General features: G+C 40.3%; 1 long non-coding RNA gene across 2 annotated transcripts; it reads right to left on the reverse strand.

The window, feature by feature from the left end:
- Nucleotides 1–9,563: 9,563 nt before the first annotated feature.
- LOC148150092 (uncharacterized) lies at nucleotides 9,564–17,375 on the reverse strand. 2 transcript variants are annotated; one of them, XR_015756913.1, is made up of 6 exons: nucleotides 17,358–17,375; nucleotides 15,256–15,347; nucleotides 14,893–14,964; nucleotides 14,239–14,392; nucleotides 10,034–10,142; nucleotides 9,564–9,943 (listed from the first exon to the last, which is right to left on the reverse strand). It is a non-coding gene; the product is annotated as an uncharacterized LOC148150092 (long non-coding RNA). The 2 variants fall into 2 exon arrangements; XR_015756914.1 differs by lacking the exon at nucleotides 10,034–10,142 and having other exon boundaries at nucleotides 17,358–17,372.
- Between the last annotated feature and the right edge of the window lie 2,219 nt (nucleotides 17,376–19,594).

Genomic DNA, 19,594 nt, shown 5'->3' on the forward strand with positions numbered 1-19,594 from the left:
TTACATATAAACAAAAGGCCTCTAAAAATTCTTTTAATGTGACTGATGGGAACCCGGCCTGGTTTATGATCCCTCTGAAAAAAATCAAAACACAGCATCCTTAAGAAAAGGAACAGCATTTAGAAAAAAAGGGACCAGCTTTGTGACACATTCTAAAAGACGAGAGACTTAACAACAACCTAGGTTTGTTCAACATATCATTTCAGTTGCATGACACTGAAACTTTTCCTATAAATTCTGTGTATTATGATCCTGCTCCACAATTACCTGATGAAAGAACAGCGCTCCGAAGGTTAGTGCTTCCAAGTAAACCTGTTGGAATATAACCTGGTGTTGTGTCATTTTTAACAAAGAACAAAGAGGTAAGACTGGGACAAAGAAAAACCCAACACCAGAAAAACTGGGGAGAGTGCATCAGGGTGCAGGCAGCACCGGACACTGATCGTTGATGTACAACCCTGATGGAGGTGCTCAACTTCAATGCTGACAACTCATGGAAACAATGTTAAAATGAAAATGGCAATGCAAGGCAGAAAAAAAACCAAGATGCAATGAGGTAACAATGTTCAAACAAAATGTTATTTAGCAGATCAACTTAAAGCACTGATTGAATGTACATGTTGAAAAGCAAGGAGAAGCGGACTCATGTATTAGATGAGGGAATGTTGTCAAATAGATTAGATATAATTTCTTCTTGCAAAGAGTAGTTTAAAGATGGAATAATCTGCTGAGAAAAGGTGTATGAGATAGAGAATGTAATGAATTTCAGAAAGACAATGAATAGCTTTATGGGAAACCAGGCAATTGAAGGGTGGGAGGTAATGTTTGGACTGTCTTCACAGGGTTATCTCTGAGCCTATACAAAGCTTTGTTTCAAAGTGTTATGTTTCCAATTAATGTTATTACAAGACCATGTCCAAGACTTAAATGTGCCTTGATAGATCATCATTTTTGGTTTTAACAAGGGGATCCTTCTTGAAACACACGCATGCAAAGCTGAAATTATTTGATTTTCATAGGAATAAAGGATTTATTACACAAATGAACAGAGAAAATAAATAAACCAAACTATTTACATATGACACAAATGTAAAGATTTTGAAGCTCTTGTAAAATACAAATCAATTAATTTGAACAAGCTGTACTTTATTGAATTCACACAAGAGAAATTTCCCTTCCCTGTCACATCAATAGGGCTTAAACTAACTGCGCTTCAGTTTCTCTGTCATGAGAATTTGATTGTTTCTTCTTGGATCTTCATACAACTGAGGTTAGATTTTCTCAGCTTCAAATATGCCTTCAGGATTTTAACTAAAAACTTCTGGTCTGGAACTTTACTTCTGTGTTTGGATTTTAGTTTCAATCTGTTTTGTAATGGTCTTTATGCGCAATTGTTTTCATGTATTCCCGGAAATATATCCAAGGAAGTTATTTGGGTTGAACTGAGAAATAAGAAAGGGATGATCACCTTATTGGGATTGTATTATAGACCCCCTAATAGTCAGAGGGAAATTGAGAAACAAATTTGTAAGGAGATCTGTTATCTGTAGGAATAATAGGATGGTTATGGTAGGGGATTTTAACTTTCCAAACATAGACAGAGACTGCCATAGTGTTAAGGGTTTAAATGGAGAGGAATTTGTTAAATGTGTACAAGAAAATTTTCTGATTCATTATGTGGATGTACCTACTAGAGAATGTGTAAAACTTGACCTACTCTTGGGAAATAAGGCAGGGCAGGTGACTGAGGTGTCAGTGGGGGAGCACTTTGGAGCCAGCGACCATAATTTTATTAGGTTTAAAATAGTGATGGAAAAGGATAGACCAGATCTAAAAGTTGAAGTTCTAAATTGAAGAAAGGCCAATTTTGACGGTATTAGGCAAGAACTTTCAAAAGCTGATTGGGGACAGATGTTCACAGGTAAAGAGGCAGCTGGAAAATAGGAAGCCTCCAGAAACGAGATAATGAGAGTCCAGAGAAAGTATATCCCTGTTAGGGTGAAAGGGAAGGCTGGTAGGTATAGGGAAAGATGGATTTATAGAGAAATTGAGGGTTTGGTTAAGAAAAAGAAGGAAGTATATGTCAGGTATAGACAGGATAGATTAAGTGAATCTTTAGAAGAGTATAAAGGCAGTAGGAGTATACTTAAGATGGAAATCAGGAGGGCAAAAAGGGGACATGAGATAGCTTTGGAAAATAGAGTTAAGGAGAATCCAAAGGGATTTTATAAATACATGAAGGACAAAAGGGTAACTAGGGAGAGAATAGGACCCCTCAAAGATCAGCAAGGGGGCCTTTATGTGGAGCTGCAGGAAATGGGGGAGATACAAAACAAGTATTTTGCATCAGTATTTACTGTAGAAAAGGAAAATATAGAATGTCGGAAAATAGATGGTGACATCTTGAAAAATGTCCATATTACAGAGGATGAGGTGTTGGATGTCTTGAAACATGTAAAGGTGGATAAATCCCCAGGACCTGATCAGGTGTACGCTGGAATTCTGTGGGAAGCTAGGGAAGTGATCGCTGGGCCTCTTGCTGAGCTATTTGTATCATCGATAGTCGCAGGTGAGGTGCCGCAAGACTGGAGGCTGGCTAACGTGGTGCCACTGTTTAAGAAAGGTGGCAAGGACAAGCCAGGGAACTATAGACCAGTGAGCCTGATGTCAGTGGTGGGCAAGTTGTTGGAGGGAATCCTGAGGGACACAATATACATGTATTTGGAAAGGCAAGAACTAATTAGGGATAGTCAACATGGCTTTGTGCATAGGAAATCATGTCTCACAAACTTGCCTGAGTTTTTTTTTGAAGAAGTAACAAAGAGGATTGATAAGGGCAGAGTGGTAGATGTGATCTAATTGGACTTCAGTAAATCGTACAACGTAGTTCCCCATGGGAGACTAGTTAGCAAGGTTAGATCTCATGGAATACAGGGAGAACTAGCCACTTGGATACAGAACTGACTCAAAGGTAGAAGAGAAAGGGTGTGGTGGAGTGTTGTCTTTCAGACTGGAGGCCTGTGACCAATGGATAACCACAAGGATCAGTGCTGGGTCCACTGCTTTTCTTTATTTACATAAATAATTTGGATGTGAGCATAAGAGTTATAGTTAGTAAGTTTGCAGATGACACCAAAATTGGAGGTGTAGTGGACAGCGAAGAAGGATACCTCAGATTACAATGGGATCTTGTTTTTCTGGTTTTTTTTGCATTGAAATAAATGCAATTTAATTTATCAGTCCTACCTTGTGCTCTGCTTTGTCCCTGCCTGCCCTGAGTGTTTGACTTGTCTTTGTTCTCAACTGTACCAGTCTCAGATTGATCTCTTTCCTCACTATCTCCCTGGGTCCCACCAGCACCCTACTGGTTTAAACCCTCCCGAGCAGCTCTAGCAAATCTCCCTGTCAGTATATTAGTTTATTTTTCTGTTTTTCAACGGCAGCAGCAACAGGAAGGGCGGGAGCTTGCACCAGGGGCCTTCCAGGAGCGGTGAGTCACTGATTTGTGCTTTTAAATTTGAAGTCAGAAAGCAGAGGTTTCTGGGAAAGGAGAGATTTCTTATTTTTATTTCTGTCCAGCTACATATGTCAGTGTTTTCTCAACCTGAGACCCTGCCTTTGTAGGGCCTCCCACCCAACTACCTCCTCTAACCTGAAAGACCAGGGACATATCAGGTAAGCATTGCTTCTTTTTTACTTTGTGATAAGGGGACAAGCAGGGATGACAGTGCAGGGAGATCAATGTTCCTCCTGCATGATGTTTGAGGTGAGGGATGCCATTAGTGTCCCATCCAAGTACATCTGCAGGAAGTGCACCCAGCTCTCGCTCTTCCAAGACCGTATTAGGGAACTGAAGCGGGAGCTGGATGAACTTCGGATCATTCGGGAGGCAGAGGCTGTGATAGATAAGAGTTACAGGGAAGTAGTTACTCCTCGGCATGAAGAAAGCTGGGTGACTGTTTGAAGGGGGGAGAAAACAGTCAGTGGAGGGATCCCCTGTGGTCGTTCCCCTGAAAAACATGTATACCATTTTGGATACTGTTGAGGGGGATGACTTACCAGGGCTATGCAGTGGGGCTCAGGTCTCTGGCACAGAGCATGTCCCTGTTGCACAGAAGAGAAGGAAGGAAAGGAAGAGAGTCTTAGTCATTGGGGACTCAATAGTTAGAGGCTCAGATAGAAGGTTTGTTGGGAATGAAAGACACTCGCGGCTGGTGTGCTGACTCCCAGGTGCCAGGGTCTGTGATGCCTCGGATCATATTTTTGGGGTCCTGAAGGGAGAAGGTGACCAGCCTCAGGTCATTGTCCATGTGGGTTCCAACAAAATCGGTAGAAAGAGGGATAGGAATGTAAGGCAGGATTTCAGGGAGCTAGGGTGGAAGCTGAGAGCTAGAACAGAGTTGTTTTCTCTGGATTGTTATCCATGCCATATGATAGCGAGGCAAGGAATAGGGAGAGATATCAGCTGAACACGTGGCTGTCAGGATGGTGCAGGAGCGAGGATTTCAGGTTCTTGGATAATTGAGGCTCATCCTGGGGAAGGTGGGACTTGTACAAACAGGACGGTCTTCACTTGAACCAGAGGGGTACTAATATCCTGGGTGGGAAATTTTCTGGTGCTATTCAGGTGGGTTTAAATTAGCTCAGCAGGAGGATATAGTTGCAGTGCACAGGAGGATGAGAGTAGGAAGGACAGGGACAGGGTTTCAGGGTCACAGGAATGTGCTGGAAGACTGGTTTGAAGTGTGTCTACTTCAATGCCAGAAGTATCCGCAATTAGATGGGTGAGCTTGCAGCATGGATAGGTACCTGAGTCTTCGATGTTGTGGCCTTTTCGGAGACATGGATAGGGCAGGGTGAGGAATGGATGTTGCAGGTTCCAGGGTTTAGATCTTTCATGAAGAACAGGCAAGGCAGTAAAAGAGGGGGAGGTGGGGCCTTGTTAGTCAAGGATAGTATAACGGTGGCTGAGAGAACTTTTGATGCAAATTCGTCTACTGAGGTAGTGTGGGCTGAGGTTAGAAACAGGAGAGGAGAGGTCACACTGCTTGGAGTTTTTTTATAGGCCTCTGCAGAGTTCCAGGGAGGTGGAAGAGAGGATTAGCAAAATTATTCTGGGTAGGAGTGAAAGGAACAGGGTGGTTATTATGGGGGATTTTAACTTTCCCAACATTGACTGGAAATGCTATAACTCCAGTACGTTGGATGGATCAGTTTTGTCCAACGTGTACAGGAGGGTTTCCTGACACAGTGTATTGAAGGGCCGACAAGAGGGGAGGACACACTGGATCTGGTGCTTGGTAATGAACCAGGCCAGGTGTTTGATTTAGTTGTAGGTGAGCACTTTGGAGAGAGTGACGATAATTCAGTTACGTTTAGATTAGCGATGGAAAGGGATAGGTACATGCCACAGAGTTATCAATGGGGCAAGGGCAATTATAATGCAATTAGGCATGAAGTAAGATGCATAGAATGGGGTAGTAAAATGCAGGGGATGCAGACAATGGAAATGTGGAGCTGGTTTAATGAACAGATATTGTGTGTCCTTGATTGGGATGTCCCTGTCAGGCAGGGAGGAAGTGATAAGGTAAGGGAACCATGGTTTACAACAGAAATTGCATCTCTTGGAACGAAGAAGAAGGAGGCAAGATGGTTCAGATGAGGCGATGGAGAGTTACAGATCAGCTAGGAAAGATTTAAAGAGAGAGTTAAGAAGAGCAAAGAGAGGACACGACCAGTCTTTAGCAAATAGAATTAAGGAGAACCATAAAGCTTTCTTTGGGAATGTGAAGAATAAAGGGATGATTAGGGTAGGAGTACGGGCAGTCAAAGACAGAAGTGGGAAGTTGAGTGTGGAGATCGGAGAGGTGCTAAACGAACATTTCTCATCAGTTTTCACTCAGGAAAAGGAGAATATTGCTGAGGAGAAGAATGAGGTATGAGATATTAGACCAGAAAGGATCGAGGTTAGTTACAAACAGGTGTTATCAATTCTAGAAGGAGTGAAAGTAGACAAGTCCCCTGGGCTGGAAGGGATGTATCCGAGGATTCTCTGGGAAGTTAGGAAGGAGATAGCAGAGCTTTTGGCTTTGATATTTGAGTCGTCATTGTCTACAGGTTTAGTACCCGAGGACTGGAGGATTGCAAATGTTGTGCTCTTGTTCAAGAAGGGCAGCAGAGATGACCCAGGTAATTATAGACCAGTCAGCCTTACTTCTATTGTAGGAAAGGTTTTGGAAAGGATTATAAGAGATAAGATTTATAATCATCTAGCAAGCAACAATTTGATTTCAGATCGTCAAGGGCAGATTGTGTCTCACACACCTCATTGAGTTTTCTGAGAAGGTGACCAAGCATGTAGATGAGGGTAGGGCAGTTGACGTGGTATATATGGACTTCAGTAAAGCCTTTGATAAGGTTCCACATGGTAGGCTGTTGGAGAAAATGCAGAGGCATGGAATTGAGGGTGATTTAGCAGCTTGGATTAGAAACTGGCTTTCTGAAAGAAGGCAGCGAGTGGTGGTTGATGGAAAATATTCAGTCTGGAGTCCGAATACTAGTGGTGTGCCACAAGGATCTGTTTTGGGACCACTGCTGTTTGTCATTTTAAAAAATCACTTAGGCACAGGCATAGGTGGATGGATTAGTAAATTTGCAGATGACACTAAAGTTGATGAAGTAGTAGACAGTATGGAAGAATGTTACAGGTTGTAGGGGGACTTGGATGAACTGCAGAATTGGGCTGAGAGGTGGCAAATGGAGTGCAATGCAGCAACATGTGAAGTAATGCACTTTGGGAAGAATAACAGGAAGGCAGAGTACTGGGTTGATGGAAAGATTCTTGGTTGTGTGGACATGCAGAGGGATCTGTGAGTCCATGTACATAGATCCCTGAAAGTTGCCACCCAGGTGGATAGTGCTGTTAAGAAGGCATATGATGTGTTAGGTTTCATCCGTAGAGGGATTGAGTTCCTGAGTCGCAATATCATGCGGCAAGTATACAACACACTTGGAATATTGTGTACAGTTCTGGTCCCCATATTTCGGGAAGTATGTGGAAGCATTGGAAAAGGTGCAGAGGAGATTTACCAGGATGTTGCCTGGTCTGGAGGGAATGTCTTATGAGGAAAGGCTGAGAGACTTGGGTCTGTTCTCAACGGAAAGAAGAAGGCTAAGAGGGGCTTTGATAGAGACATACAAGATGACCAGAGGATTAGATAGGGTAGACAATGAGAGTCTTTTTCCCAGGATGATAATGTCAGCTGATACAAGGGGGCATAACTACAAATTGAGGGGTGATAGATTTAAGTCAGATGTCAGAGGCAGGCTCTTTACGCAGAGAGTGGTAAGGGCGTGGAATGCCCTACCTGCTAATGTAGTCAACTCAGCCACATTAGGTAGATTTTAACAATACTTAGATAAGCACATGGATGACTTTGAGATAGTGTAGGGGGATGAGCTGGGAATAGTTCACAGGTTGGCGCAATATCGAGGGCCGAAGGGCCTGTTCTGTGCTGTATTGTTCTATGTTCTATCTTGATCAGATGGGCCAATGGATTGAGAAGTGGCAGATGGAGTTTAATTTAGATAAATGTGAGGTGCTGCATTTAGGGACGCAAATCTCAGCAGGACTTATACACTTAATGGTAAGGTCCTAGGGAGTGTTGCTGAACAAATAGACCTTGGAGTGCAAGTTGATATCTCCTTGAAAGTGGAGTTGCAGATAGTTAGGATAGTGAAGAAGGCATTTGGTATGCTTTCCTTTATTGGTCAGAATATTGAGTACAGGAGTTGGGAGGTCATGTTGCGGCTGTACAGGACATTGGTTAGGCCACTGTTGGAATATTGTGCCCAATTTTGGTCTTCATCCTATGGGAAAGATGTTGTGAAACTTGAAAGGGTTCAGAAAAGATTTACAAGGGTCTTGCCAGGTTTGGAGGATTTGAGCTACAGGGAGATGTTGAATAGGCTAGGGCTGTTTTCCCTGGAGCATCAGAGGCTGAGGGGTGACCTTATAGAGGTTTATAAAATCATGAGGGGCATGGATAGGATAAATAGACAAAGTCTTTTCCCTGGGGTGGGGGAGTCCAGAACTAGAGGGCATAGGTTTCGGGTGAGAGGGGAAAGATATAAAAGAGACCTAATGGGCAATTTTTTCGCGCAGAGGTTGGTACATGTCTGGAATGAGCTGCCAGAGGAAGTGGTGGAGGCTGGTACAATTGCAACATTTAAAAGGCATCTGGATGGGTATATGAATAGGAAGGGTTTGGAGGGATATGGGCCAGGTGCTGGCAAGTGGGACTAGGTTGGGTTGGGATATCTGGTTGATGTCGATGAGTCGAAGGGTCTGATTGACAAATAAATTGAGAGAAAAGCAGTATAGTAATTAAATAGAGAACATTTGCAGAGCTTTGTGGTACTAAGGGATCAGGATGTGCTGGTGCATGAACTACATAAGGGTTCAGGTGAATGGAACACAAGAGTATGAAAATTCTACAAGCTTCATAGAGCCTTGGTATGACCACTTCTGAAGTTTTATTCTCATTCTTTGATAATGTATATAATAACTTTAGATGTACTTCAGAGAAAGGTAATTCAACACATTCCTGGGTTTACTCTTTGGAGGGTAATGGGGGGGATCAGATTATGAAATGGAGTTTAAACTACAATCAAGTTGGCCATGAAATTATTCAATGGTGGAGCAGGCTCTAAGATGAATGACCAAACTTTGCTCCCGAGTCTGATGTTCCTGCATCCTCTGTAACTTTCTCTTTGACACATTACAGCATCTGATCTACATGATCCACCAGAAACCCATCAAAGATCCTTAGACAGCACCTTCCAAACACACGACCACATCCAACTAGAAGGATAAGGGCAGCAGATGCATGAGAATGCCATCACCTGCAAATCCCTCCTAAGTCACTCACCATCCTGAATTGGAAATATATTGCTGTTCCTTCACTGTCATTGGGTCATACTGCTGGAATTCCCCCACAAGAGTATTGCAATCCAATTGTTTGTGGATTGCAGCTGTTCGGGAAGGCAGCACGTTCTCAGTGACAACTACATTCAGGCAATAAATGCTGGCCAGTCAGTGACACCTACATCCCACGAAAGAATTGAAAAAGATTTCTCAGTTAAATATTCCAGCTTTGAGTTTGTGCGATAGAAAGCAGACATTTGCAACAGAAAACAACAACATTTTGTATGGAAGAATTGTTAGCATGAGTAAAGGTGAAAGTGGGTTAGTGAAAAGCAGAAGCAGAAATCGGCAATAAGATGCAAAAGTTTTGTCTGATGATAACAAATTGAAAGCATTTTTCTATTTTCAAGGACACTTCAAGGCATTACCGATGGCGAGTAACGATGAACGGCCCCAATTTCAGATTCCAGAATGAATTCCTTTGTGAAATATACAACCAAAATATCCACTTTGTAGTTTGAAATCATTGATAATTTGATTTAATCCTAATGGAACAATTAAAGCCATTTTACATTTCTTGCATTGCAAAATGTAACATTTCTCTAAAGATATGTTGAAGCAATCTGGTCAGACTGTGCCAAGTATGGAGAACCTTTTATTGTGTAGTATTCTGAACATTTATGTGTCTGTTTTTTCCAGAGGATACCATGTGGTTAATGTGGAAATGGAAATGATAGTATCATAAAGACTAAACAGATTAAAGATGTGTTTCTATTCTTTTATCTTAGATTGCGTAAGAATCCAATATTTAGCTTGATTTGGCTGATTGTCTTGTAACTAGGATCATTTAATCATTTTCAAATTACAGTCCATGACGTATAGCAGTAGAACTGTCTATTCTTGCATCATTCTCCCTGAAGCATCATGGCAGTTGTCAGTGAGCACATTATAGTTTTCACCACCCGCTCGCACAAAGTCTTCAACTGTACGTCCACGAACTGGCCTCTCCTCCCTCACCTACACAATGAAGAAAAGATATTAATAGATATTATATTCCATAAATTCATTTGAGTTTTAGTAAGAGCTTCCAACAGCATTAATACATACTGTCCACCGATCTGACATGTGAGCAGCATCAGTGACAACGGTCTGAGATGAGAGACCAAATCCACTTCCTTTGTGAATTAGCCACTGGTGTCCATCATCTGTGGTAACTCTGAAGCATTGAGAATTTTTGTCCGTAAATGATCCAAACTTTCACAAATTAACGAACAACAGTACGTTTCTGCTTTTCTGCTGTTTTATTTTGTAGTTTTGTCTGAAAATTATTATATCAGCCAGTGTGACCCTTAGTATTCCCACATTGGAAATGATACATCAATTTTGCCAAACATGTCTATTGCATATGAAAATATTACAATTGCACAGAAACAGAATAATTACAGACACAAGAATCACAAGTTTTGAAAAACACTGCAGTGGTAATCTAGAAGCCTAAACTAATGATGTGGAGTTCAAATCAGATCACAGAACCTCGGAAAGTTTAAATTCCATCTAATTTATTAAAATCTAGTCTCAGTAATTATGTCTGTAAAATGACTAGATTATCATAGAAAATCTCTTGTTCAGCAATGTATGTTTAGGAAAGAAATCTGCAGCTCTGGTTTAGTCTGTGTGTGACACGGGGTCATTTATCTGGGCAATTGGAGTGTGATGCAGAATGACACCAACAGCATGGGTTCAATTGCTGCACCAGCTGAGATTATCACAAAGGTCCATCACTGTCAACCTCTTCCCTTGCTTAAGGTAGGGTGACCCTCAGGTTAAACTCACCACCAGTTATCTCTTTCCAACGAGAAAGTGGCTGTATTGTCCTCAGGGACTTTACATGTGGCAACAATGTGTATTCTTTACAATGTTATTGATTCTGAAATACCCTTTAAAATGACGTGACTTATATTAACCACAATAGGAAATTCAATATTAAAGATGGATGGATCATCTCTCAAAAACATAGACATCGGTTACTTCAAAGTCAAATTGCACTCAGAGGAAAATCATCCTTTGCCAATATCTGAAAATTTCTGCCAAAAGCCAGAAAACCATCTCACAATCTGTCAAACAGCAGTCGGATATAGTCATATTCACAGAATCATTCCTGTTAATCGATGTCCCATCCTCTTCCATCACCTCCCTTGATATGTTCAGTCTCACCATCAGAAGCATTGTGCTACTGACAGAACCGTGATCCCAAAACTGAACAACCTGATTAAAGGTCTGAGGACATCAAGGACACATCAAATAATTGCATTTGAACTAAATTTGAAAAAGTTAGAAGTACCATCAATATGAGAAACAGAACTGAGTCAGGCTTCATATGACTGCTGAGTCAGTGCAATGGCGGGTCATTAATGATGATTTGATTTGACCAGGGATGTTATGCACTGCAGTGGTCTAGGGGGAATGGAAATAACATTCCCAAATGAGTCCAGGTGGTGGAAACTCATTGTTTGTCTGTGACAGCGTCATGGGTTTTATGGGTGAGAACTGCTTGAACTGAGTGGAATGTACAACCAAAGTAAAGAACTTGAGTATAAACTGATTATAGACACAAAATAACAGATTAATATAAAGCTTGGTTGGCAAGTTTTAAAGAACATCAAGAGGAGAGCGAAGTGGAGACACAGAAATGAATTCCTGAGCTCAGGCAGCTGTCACCAGTGACAAAGTGATTAAAATTGGGGATTTGTAAGAGGTATAATTGGAGGCACATACAGATCTTGAAACTGACTTGGTTATTTATCTATTTATTTATTGTCACATGTATTTTGTTACAGAATGATACAAAGCATCAGGTGTTGCCTCACTCTGGCACCATCTTGAAACACAGAAAAATGAACCTGAACAGTGAATATAAATGCAGAAAATTGAATAAAAGATGTTCAATTTTGTAATTTCCTTGTTAAGTGCTCTACCATGGGCAATGCAGAGTTGGATGAGGAAAATGAGAAACAGGAACATGTTAGGTTAAGCAGCAAGGTGAGTATTTTATAACTTAGGTGTTGACAAACTTTGCCATTATAGGTCAATGAGCATAGAGTGATGTGGCAACAGGGCTTGGTTTAAGTCAGGAAAAAGGGGCATCAGCGTTTTGGATGATCTCAAGTTTATAGAAGCTAAAAGATATAAGAGCAGGCAAGAGAGGTTTGTAATGTTTCTAATGTTACCTATTAGAGGTAAAATGTGAAAGTTAAGAAAAGCTATTTTTCTCAAAGGAATGTCGATGATGACTTTTTAAAATTCATGTGTGTTCAAAGATTTGATAATGGCTGAACATAGCTTGTGAATTCTGTACCTACAAGGCATTGTGTTTGATTTGGGAGCAAAGAGGAGGCATGAGAGATGAAACATGCTTGGGACTAGAAGCCAGTATGGAACTGGTATCGGAGGTATTGAGACATGCAGTTTTCTCACATGATTGATTACAGCCAGTTTTATTGATTTACTGATGTTGGTTGAGGAATTAAGATGCTGAGCTGAAAATGTGTTGCTGGAAAAGCGCAGCAGGTCAGGCAGCATCCAAGGAACAGGAGAATCAACGTTTCGGGCATAAGCCCTTCTCCAGCATCTGCAGTCCTCACTTTCTCCTCATCTCCAGCATCTGCAGTCCTCACTTTCTCCTTGAGGAATTAAGATGGCCAGGACAGCAGCAATACCTCTTCTGCTGTTCTTCAAAATAGTAACAGAGGAACCTTTGCATCCTACTGAGAGGACATGCTAAACTATGAGAACACATCTCATTCAATGGACACTGCCTGTGCCAGTGCCTTACTCATTCAGTACTCTCAGCCTATAATTTTTGCTCTGTTTTCTGGAGTAGGATTTAAATCAACAACCTTCTGAGTAAAATGTGAGCTAACATGTAATTAGAGGAAACGGTTGTGAAATAATTATCCATGGTCTTTGTCGTGGAGGCCTGTACTTGCTTCTACTAAAATGGCCCATGTTTGAAAGACACAAAATGGCCAAAGTTATTTTTAAGTAAATTGTTGTTTCTTTAAAATTACTCGCAATGTTAAGAAATAGTTAAAGTTTCTTCAAATAAACATAGAGGTAGTTTTCAAAACAAAAGATAAATAGATACACATACAAACAGAGTATAAGATAAGCATTAGAAAAAACACTTAAACATAGAAATGAAAGTTAATTAGCCTCAAGAAATGCCTTCCTTTGCACCCTGAACAAAATAGATTGTTCACAGTCCATTAATCACAAAGTGCTAACAGCAGAAGTGGCTGTATAACTTTACACTTTATAACTAACATTATAACAGAAACCAATATTGCCAATCTTATAGCATGTAACTAAATTACATGTATAATTAAGACAGTGGGAAATATAAGAGGAATAACTGAATTTGATAAAGGCAGCAAAATGAATAACTGAATTTAAGCTGCTCTTAGAGATAAGCCAACCTGAGACAGATCTGAAGAAGTATAGCCAGTAATTTGGAATGCAAAAGAATAGAATGCATAAGAAGACTCCAATGCCTACAGATTACAGTGACTGGTAAATACCATCAGACCAAGGGAATCTGGAGTTGTCCAAAGAGATGCACATCATTGATTAGGTGATACACAGGATTGGGTGTATGGAATAAAAGGGAATGACACAGTGATCACACTGTTTGTAATTATTGGAACATAACATGTATTAAAATGCTGCATTTACTTTAACACTCAGGGTGCATCATTGATCCATTGATCTGAGCTAAGGATTAAGCATATAATCACGTTTGTGAGTCGGGGCCAGATTCAGGGAAGATCCTTTGACCGTCTCCGTGCTTTAAAAGATTTCTTTTCTTGAATAAAAAATCCACTACATGCCTGTATCCTGCCTGCTCCTGAGTCTTTGTTTGCAGTTGGGGGAATCTCACTCCTACAGTCATGCTGTTTGACTTTGCTTTGAAAGTTTCTCCACACACTTTCTTAATTCAAATCGTTGGCTATTCTGCTTCAGAGATAGCTACATTTGATAGCCTCTTCTTTCATTAATTTAACATGAGTGGGGAGAAACACAAAGTTTGTGTACATTGGATTCTAAAGTAACCTCAAATGTCTACCATCTTGGATATTCACTACCAGTTGGGTACTGATACTCATTGATGTTTTAGAATATCTAAATTTTAGAATTTCACCACATCACTTTTCAGTTCTTATTTTGCAAATGCAAAACACAATGGAAAGTTCTTTGACATGGCACAGTTTTAGAGAACATCAAATCAAAATTGAAACTTAGTGCAATTAACTTACTTTACTCCTGAATGTGTTAATCCTCACCAGCCAAGATAATCCAGAGGCCTCGTTACATTTTCAGCTTGTACCACTGGAGTGTTGTATAGCTGTGTCAGTTCAGATTGGCTTGTAATATCATGAGGAAAAGTACGATCTCCACCTGAACCAAAACCTCATGAATAAAAATTAAAATTCACAATTAACACAAATCTTTATTGCTTGCATCAAACTGTGTAAATGACATTAGAATTAATGTGTTTACAGTCATTGGTGTTAGACAACTTGAGTATATGTGAAAAAAAAATCATTTTTTGAAACATTGCATCTTACACCTATCAGGAGAATTTGCAAGAACACTTTTTAAAAGAAATAATTCATAGGATGTTTGAGTCGCTAGTTTGTCCAGCATTTATTGCCTATCCCTAGTCCTCGAGCATTGTTTATAAAAAGGTTTCCATCATGTTACAGACTGGCCAGTCATGTTTTCTGACCGAGAACAGGCCTTTGTATTGAGCCTTGAACAACGGCTGTTTTCTTTATGGTCTGCAGAAATTTCACTTAATGTGCCTCAGTGTGGTCTTCATATTATCAGTCACATGTGTTGAAAGGTATAAAATTATTTAGTTAGCACAGTTAAAGATCTAATAAATATCTAAATATATAAATACTTACTTGGTGCTGCATTAACAGCACAGAAGCAAATTGCAAGAATTACCAGGAACATGGTCCTCTCAGTGTCAGTGCCTAGACAGTGGACAATTACATAATAGATTCAGCTTGTGATTGAAGTTAAATGTTAAACACACAAAATTCTTTGCATTTTGTTTAGAGTTACTATTTTGATTTTTTTTTGACAGAAAAACTTTGCACCTAAATTAAAGTTTGCCCTGGTAAAATTCTTATGCATATACTGACATATCCACACCATTTCTACATTTAAAGTAAAATCAACAGTCACACACAGTTCGATTTAGTTATCAAGTAAACCAAAATTCACAATTATTGTTCTTTAATTTCTATATTCCTTCAATTTACCTGAGGCTTAGAAGAGCTAAAGTCGTGTTTCTGTGGAGATTCTTTGATCTTGTTTCTGACTTTGGACTCTTTGCGTTTGGACACAGTGCAACCTGAAATTTAAAGAACTAGTTTACTGACGTCATAGACTGTAGGAAAGACCATCTCAACCTTTGTAATCAATGCAAACTATTGGGACACAGTGATAAGGATGTTTGTCATGATACATTGAAAACATTATCAAACCTTACAAACTGAGTTTGCTATATTCAGTTAAATACAACTCAAGTTGGATCATGCTCTACCTATAGAGCCCACTCAACTATATTATCTCAACCTAAGATGAACTGTCACGCAGTAGAATCATAGAATCCCTCCAGCAGATATAGAAGCCGTTCGGCCAATTGTGTCTGCACCTATCCTCCAAAGAGCATCCCACTTCCCTATCCCCATGGCCCTGCCTTTCCCAAGATTAACCCACCTTGACTGCACATCCCTGAACCTTATGGGCAATTTCCCACGACCAATTCACCTAACCTGCACATCTTGGAATGTGGGGAGAAATCAGAGCACTGGGTGGAAATGGGAATAGGTCACATCTTTGAAATGTTGTTTTCAAAAATAAGCAGAATATGTATTAATGCCACAAAACAATCCACTGAGTGATTGGAGGAGAAAATGGGTGACAGCCCCAGTCCCCTGAACACTGTGATGCAGGCAGCACATTAACTTGCTGCTGCCCGTGCATCTATTGATCGATGTGTACAGCAGTCATTCCTTTCTGTCTCATTTAACTTCTGCACATATCATCAGGACTGGCAGTGCACCTGACTAATGCTATATAAAGACATCTTGCAATTCTTAGAGGGAAGGTATACTGCAGTTGGAAAAAATGTTGGAGGATTTTCAAAGTTAATCTGTTCTGTGATAACTTGTTAAAGGGTTGAGCACGAGAGAGAGCAAACTCTAAGATTTTCAGCTAATAAACTGGATATCTTAGAAGGAGAGCACCAGAGAGAATTACCATCATTACTGGCACCAGTGTAGGGCCAATATATTATGGTATTTGTGATCAGTAATACTGGTCATGACACCAGTAAAACTTGCCATGGTGCCAGTAATACCACCTGTGACACCAGTAAAACTGGCCACGATGCCAGTAATACTGTCTGTCACAGAACAGTCAAGAGTGTTGTGCAGGAAAAGCACAGCAGGTCAGGCAGCATCAGAGGAGCAGGAGAATCGATGTTTCAGGCATACGCCCTTCTTCAGGAATGAGGTTTGTGGACCAGGGAGCTGAGAGATTAATGGAGGGGAGGAGGGAGAGCACCAGAGGGAAATACCAACATTACTGGCACCTGTGGAAGGCCAATATATTATGTATTTGTGATCAGTAATACTGTTTGTGACAACAGTAAAACTGGTTATGGCTCCTATTAGGGTGCAGCATCATGGGACCTGTTTACATGAAGTGATGATAGTGCTATGTGCAGGTGCTATATGCCCAGATGGACTTTCTGCATTTTCCCAGATGGAATGTAGGGAACTAAATCTAAACGTGTCTGCAGCTGAATAAAATAAAGTTGCATATGGCAACGTCAAATGCGACACTTAATTAAGAATTTGAAAGCTTATTTGTTGTTAATCTAAATCATGAAAGCACACACTGATTTAATAAAGGACAACATTTTAAAAAAATACACCTTGATAAACAATTGAAAAAATCATTAACACACACGCTATCCCCATTCCCCAACAAACCACCCCCCACCCCCCCCCCGCCACGCCAGCCCTTATCCCCTTTGATTGGAGGTCAAGGCCATTACATTCTTCAGACAGGGAGAAAAGATGGAGAATATAATTCATGACTTCCAGCACAACAAAGTCATGAAGTGGTGGGACATACAGGCTGTTGTTCAAAGGTGCTGGAAAAGCAGGTATCAAGGGCACGTGGGTGAATGCATAATGCATACCATGCCTTTTTGCAATGGAGCTCACCATTAACAGCATTCAGAAATTATACAGACCAAAGTAATGTGAACTTGTAGGTTGTACACATACAGATGTTACATTTTGAACCAGATGACCACGAGAGAATCCTGTCTTTAACATCGTACTTCTACCTTTTGATCACTTGGTGCAGCCAAGGAGCATGAAGTGCAGCTTGCTGTGTATCAATATTCTCAGCACTCTCTCCACTTCCTGAAAGACCAGAGTAGATCTTGAACCTTGAGCTTCTAACCTAGAAATAGAAACTGTATCACTATATGAAATGGCTGTGACAACGCGAGTCCATTGTAAATACCTTCTGAGATGTGCAAATGTCAAAATATTTCCTCTGAAGATCAGTGATAATTCTGAGTCTTAAAGTTGTTTCCTCCAAGATGTCCAATCAGTGGTTCTGTATAAGAGCAGGGAGTTTACACTGATCTGATATAAGGTACTGAGTTAGACCTCAGCTTGAGGATTGTGTATAGCTCTGGGTGCATTACTTCAGGAAGATTAATAATACATCAGGAATACTGTGTTGTGAAGTCAAAGGTGTGCGCTGTACCTTTAAGAGTGAGTGAAAGTTGAAAAGCTGGCAAGCATCTGTCATATGACTTATTGCAGGCACAAAGTAGACGGACAATTTGAAGATGTAACATTTGAACTTTAACTCAGAATATGAGTTGTTTTCACAACCATTCAAATTCAACCAATCAGTTTAGGTTATGCCCCAAATACTCATACCCAATCGAATTTGAATTTTACAGTTTTGACAACATTAAACCAATGAGACAATCCAATGTTTTGTGGTAAAGAAAGTAGATATTTTGGACAGTTAGCTGGAGGCAATAAACACTGAATGCCATCAGTAGGCTGCCTGCAGATCCTCTTTCTAAAATATACTCTTTTCATGTGAAACATCTTTGCAGCAGAAGACCAAAGACAACCCAAGAAATCTAAGACCGAGAAAGCTCGACACCTGAGGTTGATAAGTGGTTTTGTAAATTGTTTTGCTGTATATTTAATAGGGGCTTTATCGGATCAGTATATTGTTACAGAGTGGGAAGTAGATGACAAATTTTAACAGAAAGGAGGCTTACAGTTGTAGATGGTTGTTGTTTAATGTTCTCTTTGGGAGTTATAAAATAATTTATTTTCTTTAAATAATGGAATTGGGTAGTTCTCTGTCACTCATACTTTAATAGATTACGAGGCAAGGTGGGCTTTTCTGTGCGTTTGGTTTAAATTAGCATAAGGGTTTATCCTGTGTCATAACAACCGAAACTGGAAACCTTTTAGCACATCTGAAGGATCGTAGTGTAAATGAGAAGGGACTGGACAAGGGGAGAAAACAATTGAGTTGAGGTTAAAAGAAATGCCTTCTGTGGGCAGGGGGAGGGGCAAGGAGAAACAATGGATAGACCAAGGCAGTTCTGTTTGTGGACTTTGGGAAGGAGATGGAAGTGGAGTTGGGGAGTATGAGCTTGGTAGCTCTGGGGGTGAGATCACCGAATGAAATGAAATTAATGACTGACGTGGGCACAATAGCTTGATGTTTGACAGTGGTGTCATAGACTGGGGTAGAGAGGAAGTGGAATGTGTGTGTGTGTGTTCAATGAAATGAAGAAATGAATGAATGAAGCTCCAGAGGAAGTGTTGGATGTGGGTACAGTTACAGTCTTCAAAAGACATTTATATAAGTACATGAATACAAAATGTTTTGAGGGATATGGGCTAAAAATAGGAATGTGGGACCAGTTTACTTTTGGTATTGTGGTCAGAATGAACTGGTTGGACCAAAGGGTCTGTTTCCGTGCTGTATGACTCTCTGATTCTATGGAGTCCGAGAGCTGGTGTTCAGCCTCTTTAATGTACAGGTCAGTAGGCCAGACAACGACAGCACCACTCTTGTTGGCTGGCTTGATTGAAAAGTCAGTGTTGGATCTGAGGGCACGGAGAGCAGTGAATGCAAAGAGAGATAGGTTCAAATGGGAGTGGGGGGGATGGGGAGCAGAGAAATTAAGGCAAACAATGTCACATCAAAGTGAGTCTATCCCTGGCTTGCTGGCCAGTAGACATGGTCATATCCACCTTGATGAAATCCCAATTGTAATGTTTCAATTTTATATGGAAATGTGTAGAGTTGTAACAGTTTAATATAAAAGCCCACTTGTAGAATTGTTTTTCCAGCATGTATATACTAGCTTTAACAATCCAACACATTAATATTCCTGTAAAGAGGCAAGTTAATTCCCTCCAGTTACCTTGTGGAAATATTGCATAAACTGTTGTTTAACAAATACATTTTTTTACGATATGCCAGGAAGTCAGTGTTTTCTTATATCAAAATAATGATAGCCTCATGTCACTA

This window comes from Chiloscyllium plagiosum, unplaced genomic scaffold, assembly GCF_037043375.1.
Source record: "Chiloscyllium plagiosum isolate Xiang-an unplaced genomic scaffold, Cpla_swu_hap1 HiC_scaffold_4, whole genome shotgun sequence".
Taxonomy (NCBI): Eukaryota; Metazoa; Chordata; class Chondrichthyes; order Orectolobiformes; family Hemiscylliidae; genus Chiloscyllium; species Chiloscyllium plagiosum.